The sequence below is a fragment of the Orcinus orca genome, chromosome 4 (genome assembly GCF_937001465.1).
Source record: "Orcinus orca chromosome 4, mOrcOrc1.1, whole genome shotgun sequence".
NCBI classification, from domain to species: domain Eukaryota; kingdom Metazoa; phylum Chordata; class Mammalia; order Artiodactyla; family Delphinidae; genus Orcinus; species Orcinus orca.
In genome coordinates this window covers 80,995,724-81,010,873 of record NC_064562.1, presented here as the reverse complement: position 1 = coordinate 81,010,873, position 15,150 = coordinate 80,995,724, and positions in this window count along the sequence as shown.

Here is a 15,150-nt window from a genome sequence, read left to right as displayed (position 1 = left end):
CTATAGTCCAATAAAGATGTTAAAAAATGTTAAAAATGTATAAATAAAATAAAATAAAATTTTAAAAATATAAAATGACTTCCTGAACGTCCTTGCACATACATCCTTGTGCACATACAGAAGTGTTTTGTTAGGACAAATTCATAGAAATAAATTGCTAGGCCAAATGGTGTGCAGAAGTAAACTGATATTGAGCCCATGTCTCCAGATATGATTGTCACAGTAAATTCTGGAATGTCTGCATGTGAATCGTCTATTTTGCTAATTACTTGCAGTTTTACAGGGTTTCCTCTGCCTCACAGTGCTCACTGATGTGACGTATGGGAGGATGTGGGGTTTTGGGCTCTGAAGCATGCCAAATCAAAAGACTTTAGGAAGCAATAAAAAGATAAATTCGTCTTATTTTCAATTCATGGATAATGCAGGTTGATTATGTTGTTAATTGGAATATAGCCTCGTATTCCAATGTAACTCCTTATTGCCCATGTTCAGGTAGGCTGCAGATTAAAGCACGCCTCCTTGGAGTTGAAGCTGAAAGGAGTTTGGCTGCAGGTTGCATATTGGCTCAGCCTCTGTTCCAGCCCAGGAAGAAGGTAGATCATCAGGAACAATAATCCTACTGATTAAACAATAGCTTCCTAATCTAGCATCAAATCAGTGCTCCAAGCACTGCCGAGAGATCTTTTTGTTCTCCTTTTTTAATGTACAATTCTACCTCTTAATTTAATGCAGGCAATTCTCCTACTTTATACAGTCATAATAATAAAAATGATTTTTACTGTTGGAAGGTTTTAAAACTTTTTCAAAGATGCTTTTCATGTTTACTTATTTTGAATCTTACAGTAACACTGAGGCAGGGAAGACTTTTTATAGCTGAGGAAACCACATGATTTCTAAAAATCATACAACAGTAATGAGAGCACTGGGATTAGAAATTCCAAATATACTAATTCCAGTGTTGTTTGCACTACAACACACCATGGAAAAGCAAGAGTTACTGGGAAATGTCAGTATGCAGAAATAGGTTGCTTTGCTTCTTGAAATATTTCAAAAGACAAGTGATGGACTAGCCAGCCTATAGAACTGTTTTATGCATTTGTATAAGAACAATCTCTTTTCAGGCTGTACTACAGTTCTAATAATGGACATTATGATTTTAATAGCTATGTGCTTCATAAAATGCAGCTCAGGGAAATAGCTTAGAATATCTGAAACCATCATAAACTAGGCAATTTTCCCTGGGATAACAGGGCGATAGAAATGCTTTATTATCTCTGACTCCAAATACATATAAGGATTAAGTCCAACCACATTGTTACAGCAAAATTAATATACTGTGTTTATAACAGACACAATTTTTCACCCTCATCATTAAAATATATGTGAAAATATAAATGTGGCCTTAATTAGCAGATTCCAACATTCTGTTCCACCCAGTTACATAAATAGCACCCGTGTCCTAAAGAATAATGGATGTATCCTCCCAAATGTATTCATACATGGGTAATGTTTCCATCACCCACATTCTTGTCTACATTTAAAGCGATGGAGACGTCAAGGACACATGGTCTCACGTGGCCAGGGAAGCATATTTGCTCACTGTTTCTGGTTTATAAGCTAATTGGAATTTTAAAGAGATTTGCCACATTATCCTGGCAGATGGTATTTTGCTTTATCATTATTCATGGGTATTAATGACTTCCCTCTGGAGCATGTGTATCCTGTCTATTTTGAATTTCATTACATTTCATGCTGACTGCTCCAAAGAGAATCAGATCCAGTATTTTCTGTGTGGCGCATAAACTGCCGATTGTTTGGTTGGTTAAAGTTTTAGGCTTGATTAGGAATTAAGTAACTCTTTGAAATGAAGAAAACCTTTTTCTTCTCTGTCCTGAGGATTACATTGCATTTATTTTTTTTTATTTTTTATTTTTTTGTGGTACGCAGGCCTCTCACTGCTGTGGCCTTTCCCGTTGCGGAGCACAGGCTCCGGACGCGCAGGCTCAGCGGCCATGGCTCACGGACCCAGCCGCTCCGCGGCATGTGGGATCTTCCCAGACCGGGGCACGAACCCGTGTCCCCTGCATCAGCAGACGGACTCTCAACCACTGCGCCACCAGGGAAGCCCGTTGCATTTCTAATTTTTTGAGTTCCTACAGGATAGCGTGTGATATCTGGTATATATGGAGACAATTCCAGAATGGATGCGTCTTTCATTAGCCTGAGATAATTAGACATCCTTTCTTTGGAGAAAGGTTGGGGTTTCCTTCCTAAATGGAGAAAATGTGTGAGAACATAATGGAATAATCCGGCCCCAGAAAGTCATTTTTTAATTAATTCCTTCAACAAATACATATTAGAGAACAGCCTTTTCTTTGTTTCCTTGATCTCCAGAATGCTTACGCCTAAATGAGGCAGCTGGCAGACCTGTTTCCAACGAGCTAATTACCTGAGGGGAACGGTATGGGACAGTAGAGCAGCACGGGGCCGAGAACTGCAGTAGGTGGAGGCCACAGTCCTTACTTGGGGGTAACAAAGAGCCAGAGGAGTAGGATGTAGATGGAACCTTCTGATAAAAAGAAAGCTTTTCTGCAACCAGAGGACACAAGTGTTGTTGGAACGTTCGAGAATGGGAGCTGGGGCTAGGGTAGCCAGACGTGGTGGCCTCACTTCCTGCAATCCCCTTGCTGGATTCCAGACACCATGGCCCCCTTCACACCCATCCTCCCAGACTTTCAAGAATGATTGTATTTTAACTAACCCAACACTGTAAATCAATTGCACACCAATAAAAATTAAACCAAAACAAAACACAACGTAGGGGTTCAAGGTGGCCAAAAAAAAAAGAAAAAAAAAAGAGAATGATTGTATTTTGGTGCTGCCATTCAGCTGCTATCATAACTCCTTTTGCAACCAGAGTGAGACTACAGTGATGGTAGAGTCTAAAAGATGTGGATGGTGAGGTGATATCATGACCATATGGTAAGGTCATGACTTTCTAGTTATGATTTTGGAAACAAGGATCCTTCCAAACTGAAATATAAAGTGATATTTTGGCATACTTTTCTAAAAAGACACTTATTTAGTCATTGTTCAACAACCATTTTCCATATATGTTAAGTCCTAGGGATACTAATAGCACTAACGTTCAGTGAACATTGTGGTTAATCGAATTATACTTTGGAACTCTATCCTCCCCCTCAGCCTCATAGGAGCAGATATTCTCCCTTCATTGATATTGGACTTGACTGTGTGACTGTCTTTGACTAACAGGATGTTATCAGACATGATACAGTAGATACTTGAAGGTTGCTTGTGTTGAAGGACATATGCTCTTGACAATATTGAGTCTTCCAATCTGTAAACATGCTATATCTCTTCATTTACTTAGGTCTTCGTTTTTTTCGTTACGCGGGCCTCTCACTGTTGTGGCCTCTCCCGTTGCGGAGCACAGGCTCCGGACGTGCAGGCTCAGTGGCCATGGCTCATGGGCCCAGCCGCTCCGCGGCATGTAGGATCTTCCCAGACCGGGGCACGAACCCGTGTCCCCTGCATCGGCAGGCGGACTCTCAACCACTGCGCCACCAGGGAAGCCCAACAAATGCATTCTTAAGTGATGCAACCCTTTTGGAACAAATGAAAAATTTCTATGGGAATGTTTGTAATTCCCATCTTTAATATACTTTCTTCACTGGGTTTCCAAGACATTAACCTCTCTTGGTTTTCCTCCTGCATTACTGGTGTCTTTTTTATCAGTTTCTTTGCTGATTCTTCTCTTCTCCTGGCCTCTATTTGTGTTGGAGTGCCCTAAGGCTAAGTCTTTGAATTTCATTTTTTGATCTCATCTATCCTCATGGCTGCAAATAGCATCTATACGCTGGAAGCTCCTAATTGTATGTTTCTAGCCGAGTCCTCTCTCCTGAACTACAGATTCATGTGTCCAACTACCTGCTCAACATCTTCCTTTGGATATCAGAGTTGACCTCTTAACTTCAAAACTTGACTCCTACTTCTTCCCTCAAGCTGATCTAACCTCAAGCTACCTCATCTCTGTTAATGGCAACTCTATAATCTTCCAGTTGCTCATACCCCAAATCTCAGAGTCATCCTTGACAATTCTTTTTCTCTTTCTCACACTCTGCATCTAATCTGTTAAGACTTTGGTTCTACCTTAAGCATCTCCAAGATGTGTTTAGAATCTGACCACTTCTCACTACCTCTATTGCTACCACCCTGGGTCAAGCCACCATCACCCTTTGCCCGGACTACTGCAGTAGTCCTGAAACGTCTACCTTGCTTTGCTCTTTCCCCTTCTACAACAGACTTTGCAAAGCAGCAGCCAGAGTGATCCTTTTAAAATGAAGTAGGATCATGGTCACCCCTTTGCTCAAAATCCTGCAGTGACTCCCTCTTTTACTCAAAGTAAAACATAAAGTGTTTCAAATAGCTGTCAAAGCCCTTCAAGATCCAGCCTCTGGCATCTCCCAGCTTCTCCCATTCTCTCCTTTGCTTACTCCCTTCCAACCTCACTGGCCTCATTGCCGTTCTAGAACACAGGAAGGATACACCCATGTTATGGCCTTAGGGCTGGTTGTTCCCTTTGCCTGGAATGCTCCTCCTCTTGCTATGTTTGGATAATTGTCTCACGTCACATGTCTGCTCGACTTCACCTTTTCCATGGGACTGACCCTGACTGCCCTATTTAATATTGACCTCAGCTCCATCCACCACCCCACCCATGCTGCCTCTGCTCCCTGCACTTACCCTGCTATACTCTCCCCATCCCCCAACTTGTAACCTTCTAACTCACTGTATAGTTTATCCACGAGCTCATGGTTATTTTTTATCTCTGATGCTAGAAACCAAGCTACACGATGGCAGGATTTGTATCTGTTTTCTTCACTGATTTATCCCTGGTGCCTAGAATAGTGCCTGGTCCAGAGTAAGTGTTTAGTAAATATTTGATGCAGGATTGAATGAATCCCCATCCACAGAGGGAGGAGTTTCAGGAGGCTTTAGGGCAGCAGACAAATGGAGAAAGCAACACTTAAGTTGGAGGTCAAATTCAACATTGACCTAAAGCTCCTACCTATGTATGTCGATCGAAAATGCCTATGACATAATGGCTGTGCTCTTCTCTAATGAAAAAAGGGACAACAAACATGATAGTGAATGTGTGGGAAGTTTTTTGGCAGGGACACATCTGAAAAGTGCTGAAAAAGTGTTTAAATAGAGTTTCTCTTGAATCCAGAAAACTCAAACCCTCCATTGAAGCTATTTGCCACCATAACATCCTTTTTAGACTTATGGGAAGAATTACATTCTTATTTTTATTTTTTAATTTTTTTGGCAGCGTTGAGTCATTGTTGCTGCGCGCCGGCTTTCTCCAGTTGTGGCGAGCGGGGGCTACTCTTCGTTGGGGTGCGCGGGCTTCTCATTGCCGTGGCTTCTCTTGTTGCAGAGCATGGGCTCTAGAGCGCAGGCTCAGTAGTTGTGGTGCACGGGCTTAGTTGCTCTGCGGCATGTGGGATCTTCCTGCGCCAGGGCTTGAACCCATGTCCCCTGCATTGGCAGGTGAATTCTTAACCACTGTGCCACCAGGGAAGTCCTACAGTCTTATTTTAAATAAAACCCAGAGTTTTGCTGGCAACCTGTCCAAGCCTGGAGTGAAGCAAAAGCAAGAACCAGAGGCGGAGGAATTTCTGATCCTGAACACTATTGGAATTAAGTATGTGGGTGGTCTTGGGTGGTGGCTATTTTCATAAGAAATACACTTATGTATTTGTAGACCTTGAGGTGAATTTCTCAGAAACACTGACTTTTACCTCACCAAGATTGAGAATTTGTTCCACTTCTGGAATGAATAAGCAAACATTGTGTAGTCTCAATTCCTCTTCAAATTCAGGACTCTGGTTAGGTTTCGATGGGGGCTACTTGGCAAAGAACCCAGTCCGTCCATAGAGGCATGCTTCAGCATGGAGTACGGCACACAATAGTCTGCATTATGATTATGCTACAGCTGAGGGCTAGCCACTTGATAGAGCTCCTCTATGTTAATGACACTACAATAGGAATTATTTATTCTTGTGGTTGTACTGAAGGGTAGGGACCAGGGGGCTCTCACAGAGCCCGGAATTCGAGCGCCTCCTTACATTTTGCACCCTAGGCATCTCACTTGCCTTACCCCTGTCGTCGTGGTCCTGCTGTCATCTGTTCCCATTCTGAACCAATTGGAGCTGGCATTAGATGCTCCAGGAAATCTAGAATTTCTTCATGCTGAATTCCCTTAAAGAGTGTCACCGTTTTGATTCTGATGGTCTCTGGCCTTGGACAAACCTTTCCTCGTTAGCGTCTTGAAATTATGGAGAGCTCTCTGTGGAAACTGTTATTTTTTGGAATAAATAGTACCATTTGCTGCTGGAGAAGAGCATTTTCCTCCTATTTCCCTCTTTCCTCCCAACAGATTGTCTTTCCTTTTCCCACAAACATCATTTATTCCATTTCTGTTGCCAAATCATTGTGTTTTTGATAACAATAATTAAGAATCTGGTGGAAAGTTTTTATAAACTAGCAACTGGGTTTAAACAAAGGCTTAAGGGTCAAGTTCTGAGTAGTTGGACTCCTGAAAAGTTCTAACTAGAATGATGAATCCAGTTGTTTTATACATTAGGGGAATCTTTTACTGATTTTTCTTTTTAAATACAAACTTCTATATATGATATTGCATTAGGAAAGACTAACCAGGTCAGCTCCTTGTAGCTCTGTATCTGTTGCTTTGGTCAGATCACATGAATTTACTTGGGTTATGATAAGAAACTCTGCACCTGCACAGGGATGATGCTCCGTGAGTATGATTCATCGACCAACTATATTGTCAGAAAAAACTCAGAAGTTGGTTTTTCTGGGGAAAGGCACTAACAGATCAGAGTCTTGAGAACTAATGATAGTAATGAATATGCTTATAATGTGCAAAGACTGCCATCACATATCTTAAATAAGCTTCATGATAATCACATGAGCTAACTCTTATTATTATCATTCTCATACGGTTGATCCTTGAACAATGCAAGGGTTAGGGGCACAGACCCTCAGCCCAGCTGAAAATCTGCATGTAACTTATAACTGATCCTCTATATCTGAGGTTCCTCTATATCCACAGTTCCACGTCCACAGATTCAACCAACCTTGGATCATGTAGGGCTGTAATATTTACTACTGGAAAAAATCTGCATATAAGTGGACCCCTGAACTTCAAACCCATGTTATTCCAGGTTCAACATTATTTATTTTAGATGAGCAAAGGAATATTCAAAGAAGGTAGTAATGTCTAGAATTACAAAGGAAGAGGTGTGATTTGTGACCAGGTCTATTTTATAAAGGGGACAGAGAGGTTAATGCCATTGAAAGAAGATTTTTATTATTTACATTTCCTGAGAGGAGAGAGCACACACCGTGCCATGTAGGGGCATATGGGGAAGTACCAGAGTCGGTCAGGAGGCAGAAGGAAAAGGGAAAAGTATACGTGCAACCGTATTAGAGTTTCTTCCAGAAAGGCAAGGCAGATTAAACACTTTGGGATTGGCTAGTTTGAGTAATTCCAGCAAGTTTTGGGGCTTAGGGGTTGTCCCAAGATGTCTGGCCCTGGGCTGATATATGACAGGGGAAATACCGACTTGGTGTTAGTGAGATAAAGGAGGTGGTTGGAGGTATGGGCTTGAGATTGGTTGGAGAGTTTGTAATATGACTTTTGTGCACCTGAGAAAGCTGGATAGCAGGGGAGATGTAAACAAATTTGGTCATTAGTTTGGCCCTGTGATTAATGAATGCCAAATAGACAAATACAGACCAAGAAAATACAGTTAGAACAAAATGGTATCAGAGCAGAAACTTGACTCCAGATATAAAGCTGTTTCCATGAAACCATCCAAACTCATCAAATTCTCCATCTTCCGGCCTCCACATCCCTTACCCCACTCCAAACCTCCTAGTTTGCAACATTAGTTCATCAACCACTCAGCTGCTTTAGTTGGAAACCTGACCCATCTGCTACATCCTTCAATTCTACTCCTGAATATCTCTTCAGTTGGTCCTTTTCTTTCTCACTGCCTACTGCCCTTGCCTTGGGTCAGGCTGTCTCGACTTCTCAGTCTCATAATCCTATACCCACACCCAACTAGCTTCATCCTGTTTCCAGAATGATCACTCGTAAATGACAGATTTGATTACATTACTTCCTTGCTTACATCCTACATCCCTCCCTATCTCCTTCATATTTCTCAGTAGAATACAAAGGATCTTTCATGATTTGACCTTTGCTCTTCCCCTAGCTGTCTATCCTACAAAACTATGATATTGTGTCCATCTACTGACCTGAGCCACAATCCTAGGGCTGGTGCATAATAGGATCTTATTAAATGTTTGGAGAATGAAGATATAGATAGATAGATGATAGATAGATGATAGATGGATAGATAGATAGATGATAGATGGAGAGAGAGAGACAAAGACAGAGACAGAGAGAGAACGATTGAAATTCTTAACCAAATTGGTTCTCTTAAAGAATTGAGTTTTATTGGTGTGCAGGAATGGACTCATTGCTAGTTTTATTTTGGTTACTGTTAACTTTTTCTTAAAAGATCTGTAAGATTCTTGTGCCTAGGGTAGGGAGTATAATGCATCCAGGGTATCAGAGTCTTATAGTTCAAGTCTCTTGCAGTTAAGAACCAGGCCTGGAATAGAGGCACTGTCCCGCAGATTGTTTTAAGTACCACAAGGGGATGCTAGGGAGCAACAGAAACTCTAAAGGAACTTCTTTGAAATGTCCCCTTTTGGCCACATCCTCATTTCCTTGGTCTTGGTAGGAAGTAAGATGTTTTCTTCCATTTGGGGTTACATTTACTTAGTGGATATGGCTCTGCTGTGGATTACCCATATCTGTCTGCTTGTAATAATTTCCTTTATACCAATCCCTCAAAGAGCTTTATCCGTCTTCCCTGCTGTGGGGAGGGACTCCTAATATGCTTTCCTAGTCCTCAACTTCTTTTTTTCTTTTAATATTTATTTATTTATTTAATTTTTGGCTGCATCAGGTCTTAGTTGTGGTTAGTGGGATCTTCGCTGCACTGTGCGGGCTCCTCGTTGTGCGGTGTGGGCTTCTCTCTAGTTGTGGTCCGCATGCTCAGTAGTTGCGGCATGCAGGCTTAGTTGCCCCACGACATGTGGGAATCTTAGTTCCCCGACCAGGGATTCAACCTGCGTCCCCTGAATTGGAAGGCGGATTCTTAACCACTGGACCACCAGGGAAGTCCCTGAACTCAACTTCTTGAATGCAATCTAAATCAACCTGGTTTTCAGAGGAAAGGAATAATGTTGGCTCATGTATCTACCACGGAACCAGCTAGCAGAGCAAGCATCTTTGTATCAATTGCTAAAAGTTGCCTCTTCTGAATGAACAAATTATGAAAAGTGCCACTGCTCCCAGGGTGACCCGACCTGACCCCATGGTAGACTTCGGGAGCTAAGTTTAGGCTGGATTTCAACCCTCACCCCTTTGGCCAGGCAACCTGGAGACAGAATTCCAGAAGAATTAGCGGACCAGAGGGAACTGAGAATAACATGAGGTTTAGGTACATTTTTTTTTTCTGGCTGCACCACATGGCATGTGGGATCTTAGGTCCCTGGCCAGGGATCGAACCCACACCCCCTGCAGTGGAAGCACGGACTCTTAACCACTGGACTGCCAAGGAAGTCCCCTATATACATATTTTTAAAAATTATTTTCTGGAAATTTTGCGAGGGAACTTTGTACAGAACGAGTGTGCATCCCATGCCTGGAGACACCTGCACTTTCCTAGTTGTCTGAAATGTCTGAAATAGGTCTTAATCACAATGAGCACTATTTCTGTATTTCTTCTCTCATGTGGAATTAACATTCCCTTGTGACTCAGAGATGCTCAGTTACTGAGTCCCAAGAGGAGGGGTTTCGGATGATCTGCTTTGGTTGTTGCACTGTCAGTTCAACGCGTCGTAGGAAACATGGACATTTTCTCTGATGTTATATGAAAGAGCGTTTTCATGCACCAGCCTAGCCTGATTTATTCCTTCCTGTGCATCCTTACAGTGTCCTTCTTGAATTCACTGTGTTGTCTGATTATCACAAGAACCGTCTATCAGTTAGATTACATTTGACTGCATACATCACAAAATCGAAATATCAGTAGCTTATATAGTACAGAGGTTCATTTCTAATTTCACGTCAAAGCAGCCTGGAAGTCACCTAGGCTGGTATAGTAGCTCCACAGGCATCAGAGACCCAGAAACTATCTTCCTGTCCATTCCTCCACCCTTTGTGTGTGGCTTTCATCTTTATAATTACCTCATGGTCTAAGATGGCCACCGGAGCCCCAGCCATCAGGCCCGAGTTCCAGGGAGAAAATAAAGGAAGGTAAAAGAGCAAAAGGTACTTGCCTCCTTGCTGAGTCAACCCCCTTAGGAGTCTTATTCCACAACTTCCATTTGTATCCCATTAGCCATTCCTATCTGCAAAGGAAGCTGGGAAATGTTTTCTAGCTGGGCACACTGAGACTCTTGACAATATAGGAGTTTGTTATATAGGGAGAATGGATATGGTGTAGGCAACTAGCAGCCTCTGCCACATATGAGAATTCAATCTGTTGCCCAGGACAATACAGAGATTAGAAAACAAAATGCAAGAGGAGTTACACACGGAGAGTTGCTGCATCGTCTTCACACAGTCACCGAATGCCTGTCTATTCAGTGGCTGCTGGGTGGAGTCAATCCCTCCTCCTGTCTTATCTTGAACCCACCTAGCCTCACTTACCGTCAGTATATTCTCTATTTCCAGTGCTGTCCTCTCTCTTGGGCTCCAGATTCACACAATTACCAATTTGATAGCTCTTCCTGGAAAACACACAGGACCCTCAGATTCAAGAGGTCCCCAAATGAGCCTGGACACCTGCTCCTTCTCCAGTGTCCACGTACCGGATGCTCAAGCCCCAGGCCTGCACGTCACCTGGACTCCTTCTCCTGGCTCCCTACACTCTCCAAGTTCTGCTTCCTAAGTCACTCCTGAATCCTCCCTCTACTCCATCTCCGCGACCATCTATAAGGTCATCCCCCATCACCTCTCACCTGGACAGCGGCCACAGCCTCTTGACTGGTCTAGCCTTGTCCATTCTTCCCTCTCTCCAATACATGCTACTCACAACAGCCAGATAAATTATTATTAAAAAACCCCACCAGCCCAATTATGTCACTCCATACCTTCCTGCCCATCGATGGCTTCTTATTGCCCTTAGGGAGAAGTCAATAACAAGGACTAAAAGGCCCTGAGTGATCTGGCCTCTGCCCACATCACTTTGCATCACTCTCCCCTTCGCTCTGGCCCAGCCTCATTTGTCTCGCTGATGAACTAAGCTCTTTCCCATTTCAGACATCGGCAGGGGCGGTTCTCACTGCCTGGAATGCTCTCCCCTTGGACCTCTACCTCTTCATTTAGTGAATCGCCATGAATTATTTGAGGTCTCAGACCCACGCACTCCAAAACCATGCCAGATGCTCACTGTATGTGTCCTTTGAAGCCTTCATCCGCTTTCTAATTACCTGCTCAATTGTAAGTTCCTTGAAGGTAGGCCCCCTCTGTCTTTTTCCTTCCTGTTCTCCCAGTGCCTGGCGCAGCACTTAGCACATATTCATTCGATGACACAATCCTTCATTCATTTACTCATTAACTCAGAAGTATTTGTCGATCTTCCTGTCCTCATTTACAGTTCAGTGGTGGGGAAAGACTTAGCAAAATAAGTACCCAAATAGATACTTCATAAGACTTCTGATCAGAGCTGCAAGTAGAAAGATAGGGCATTATGAATATACGTAAAAGGGGGCTCCAACCTTGTCTTGGAGGGACAAGGAAAGGTGAGTTTTCTATCAACGACATAAATGGGATTTTTTTTTTTTTTTTTTTTTTTTTTTTTTGCGGTACGTGGGCCTCTCACTGTTGTGGCCTCTCCCGTTGCGGAGCACAGGCTCCGGATGCGCAGGCTCAGCGGCCATGGCTTACAGGCCCAACCGCTCCGCGGCATGTGGGATCTTCCTGGACCGGGGCACGAACCCGTGTCCCCTGCATCGGCAGGTGGACTCTCAACCACTGCGCCACCGGGGAAGCCCAATGGGAATGTTTTTGCCATGTCAACTTCAACCCCTCTCTGCATCCCATCCCTAGCCTTACACTGGACCAACAAATATAAACCCAGTGCGAGACAAGTTCAGCTGAAACCTTTTTTAACCCATCAGTTTCCATTACGCTATCTTCTCAAAGCTTCTGATTTCAGAAAAATAATCCAGGAATTTTCCGCTAATTCCTCTGCCTCTCCCTCCACCATTTTCCTGCCCATTTTTCTACCATCAGACACTCTCTTCCATCTTAGGCTGGTTCTGCTTTTATTGGAACCTGTGTAGAACAAGGCTCCATTATACCAAGCTAAACATGCCCCCTTATTCATCATGCCCTAGGTTCCTGAATTGAGTCACCTTGGGTAAGTGAGATTGTGGCAGCTCTTATGAGCCTGTAGTCTGTGATGGCCCCAGGATAATGAACAAGAGGGGCTTAGAGATGGCAAGGGGTCCTAGGGGACTGGACTTAAAGCCCTCTCTCTCTGTAAGTAAAAATAGCAGTTTGTAAAAATGCTTTTATTCAAGTTTATATAAAATTGAAGAAATATATACATCATGAAAGAATAAGAACATCAAGGAGGGTTTGATGGCAGGTCTGATGAAGGTTATAGGGTGGTTAACCACCAACGAATTCTCCACACCAGCCATCCTTTGACATCAGCTGTTGCTTACAACCTACTGACATCCTTGAGATGCGATGAGCCTTTGTTGGCAGCCAAGCACTGCTGTGTCTTAGAAAGTCAGCGCACGAGCAACGATAAAGTTCCTGGCTGGAATTTAGAGGTCAGAGACTTCATTTTGTGCGTTTTAATCTTTGGACACCCAGATTTCTCGTGGGCAAACCTCCACCTCCCTTATCCACAGGGTACAAATTTCATGTGAAATCTTTGGGCAGGGGTCTGGGGCAGCCCACCCAGACCCAGACCCAGACCCATGCTCCTTACCTGAGTGGGTAAGTAATCACCAAGACCTTTGGAGAATTCTTGACTTCCTGTCCAAAGCAGCAGGTTGGCCACAAGGGGGAAGCATTACACAGAGATAGCGCTCTGGCTGGACCTGTTCTTTGTTCTGCCTTTCCTATTGTCATCCACAAAAGGAGGGCAGGTGAGCCGCACTGCAGGGGGCTGCTGTTCAGCCGTGACCATGCCTTCCTGTGGTCTTATCCTGGCCATACCGTGAATGGACACTCAGTGAATAGTAATTTACATTCATGAATATGCAGGGTTTAATTTATTAATGAAATTTAAGCAAATCCCTGAAAAAGATAAGTGGCAAATTTGTAGATTCCGAAGAGTCATCGTGTGCTGAAAACTGGGAGTCAGAGGATCTGGTTCCAGGGCTGACCCCGCCGCGCACTCACTGGTTGTGTGCTTCCAGTCACGTCTCTTAACCTCACCTTTCATATGGTCTCCAAAGGCCCTTTCTGTCTGTATTGCAGGGCTGATGTGAGGATGAAGCAGGAGAGCATGGGCGCAAGCACTTAGAAAAATGGTAAAGCAGGATTGGAAATCTACTAGCGCTACACTTTAGGTGAGTAAAGAAAATGCAGCTGGTTAGATCTCTATACTGATGTGATTTTTCTGAGGTGGGCTGTGCGTGTGTGTGCGTGCATGCGTGCGTGCGTGTGAATCCATTTGGTGCAACTGAATCGAAATCTTAGCTCGATTTAATCAGTTAGACCATCTCTTCAGACTAGGGTGCCAGCTGTCCTGGTTCACCAGGATTTTCCCAGTTTTAAAACTCAAAGTCCCGTGCCTGGGAATCCCCCTCTGTCCCAGGATAATGAGGACCCAGTGTCTTTGGGATGCTCGCTCAGGCTTCTAACCCCCTCTCTTCTCCAGGAAGACACTGCTGGAATGGGGAAGACGGTTCACCTGATTCAGAGCAGTGAAGAGGAGCCCGGGCCTTTGGATCCCTGTGGAATTCTCTGGATCCTGTTTTGAGGGTAACGGGACTGGACAGCTTCAGAGACTGTTTGGGTTCCCGCCACAGCTCTCATTTGGGGCCTTTGATCTCCAAGTCTCCACCTACTCCACTCCTGAAGCTTTGTCCTCAGGCCAGGTCCCCAGCCCTCGATGCTCCTTCAGATAGGAACCAAATGGGCCAGGACCTTGATCGTGGACTCCCAGCCTCCAGAGCCGTGAGAAGTAAATGTCTGTTGATTAACGCCCCTACCCTGGCCCCGGAGCTGAGACCCTGCCCAAAGCCTTTCAGTGCTGCCCTGCAGTCCACCCCAAACTTCACAGCAGCTCATCTGTTTTGTGTGTGTCGGGGGGTGATGGCCCTGCTCCCTGGGTGCTGGGCCCAGCAGGTGGGCGTGATGCTCACAGAGCAGAGGCCACCAGAGGCATTGGGGCAGGCAGCTTCACAGTCTTCCAGCCACGGAGACTTGGTCCAGGAGCTCAGGCCATGCCTGCCTGCAGCCTGGTGTGCAAAAGGGCCTGACTCCTGGAACGTGTTCCTTGTCTCCCCTTCACCATAGGCCTGGGCACTTCTGGTCACCTGCTTACCATGGGGAGGACTTGGGGAGCCAGAAGTGCTGCCTCAGGCTCACTCGATTATCCCCTCTTCCGTAACGCCCATCACTGCCCTTGTCATATTAGAAGTGACAGCATCAGGTGTGGACCTTTCCCAGAAGCTTGAAACTCCTCCCACGGGGTGCCAGGGGAAGTGTGCGCTAGCCCAGATGTTTTCAGTCTTCCTCATTCATATTTGGGGTTCTGCCCCGGGGTGGGAAGAACTCTAAGAGGACCCCAGGATTCCCAGCCTTTGGTGTACTCACCCTCCTAGTATTCAATAAAGCACTAACCTAGGTGCTGCTGCGGAGGGGATTTTGCAGATTTATTGACCTTAAGAGAGGGAGACTACCCAGGTGAGCCAGAGCTACTCACATGAGCCCTTTAACTAGATCTGGAGGTCGGAGACAGAGGAGTCAGAGAGATTGGAAGCATGAGACAC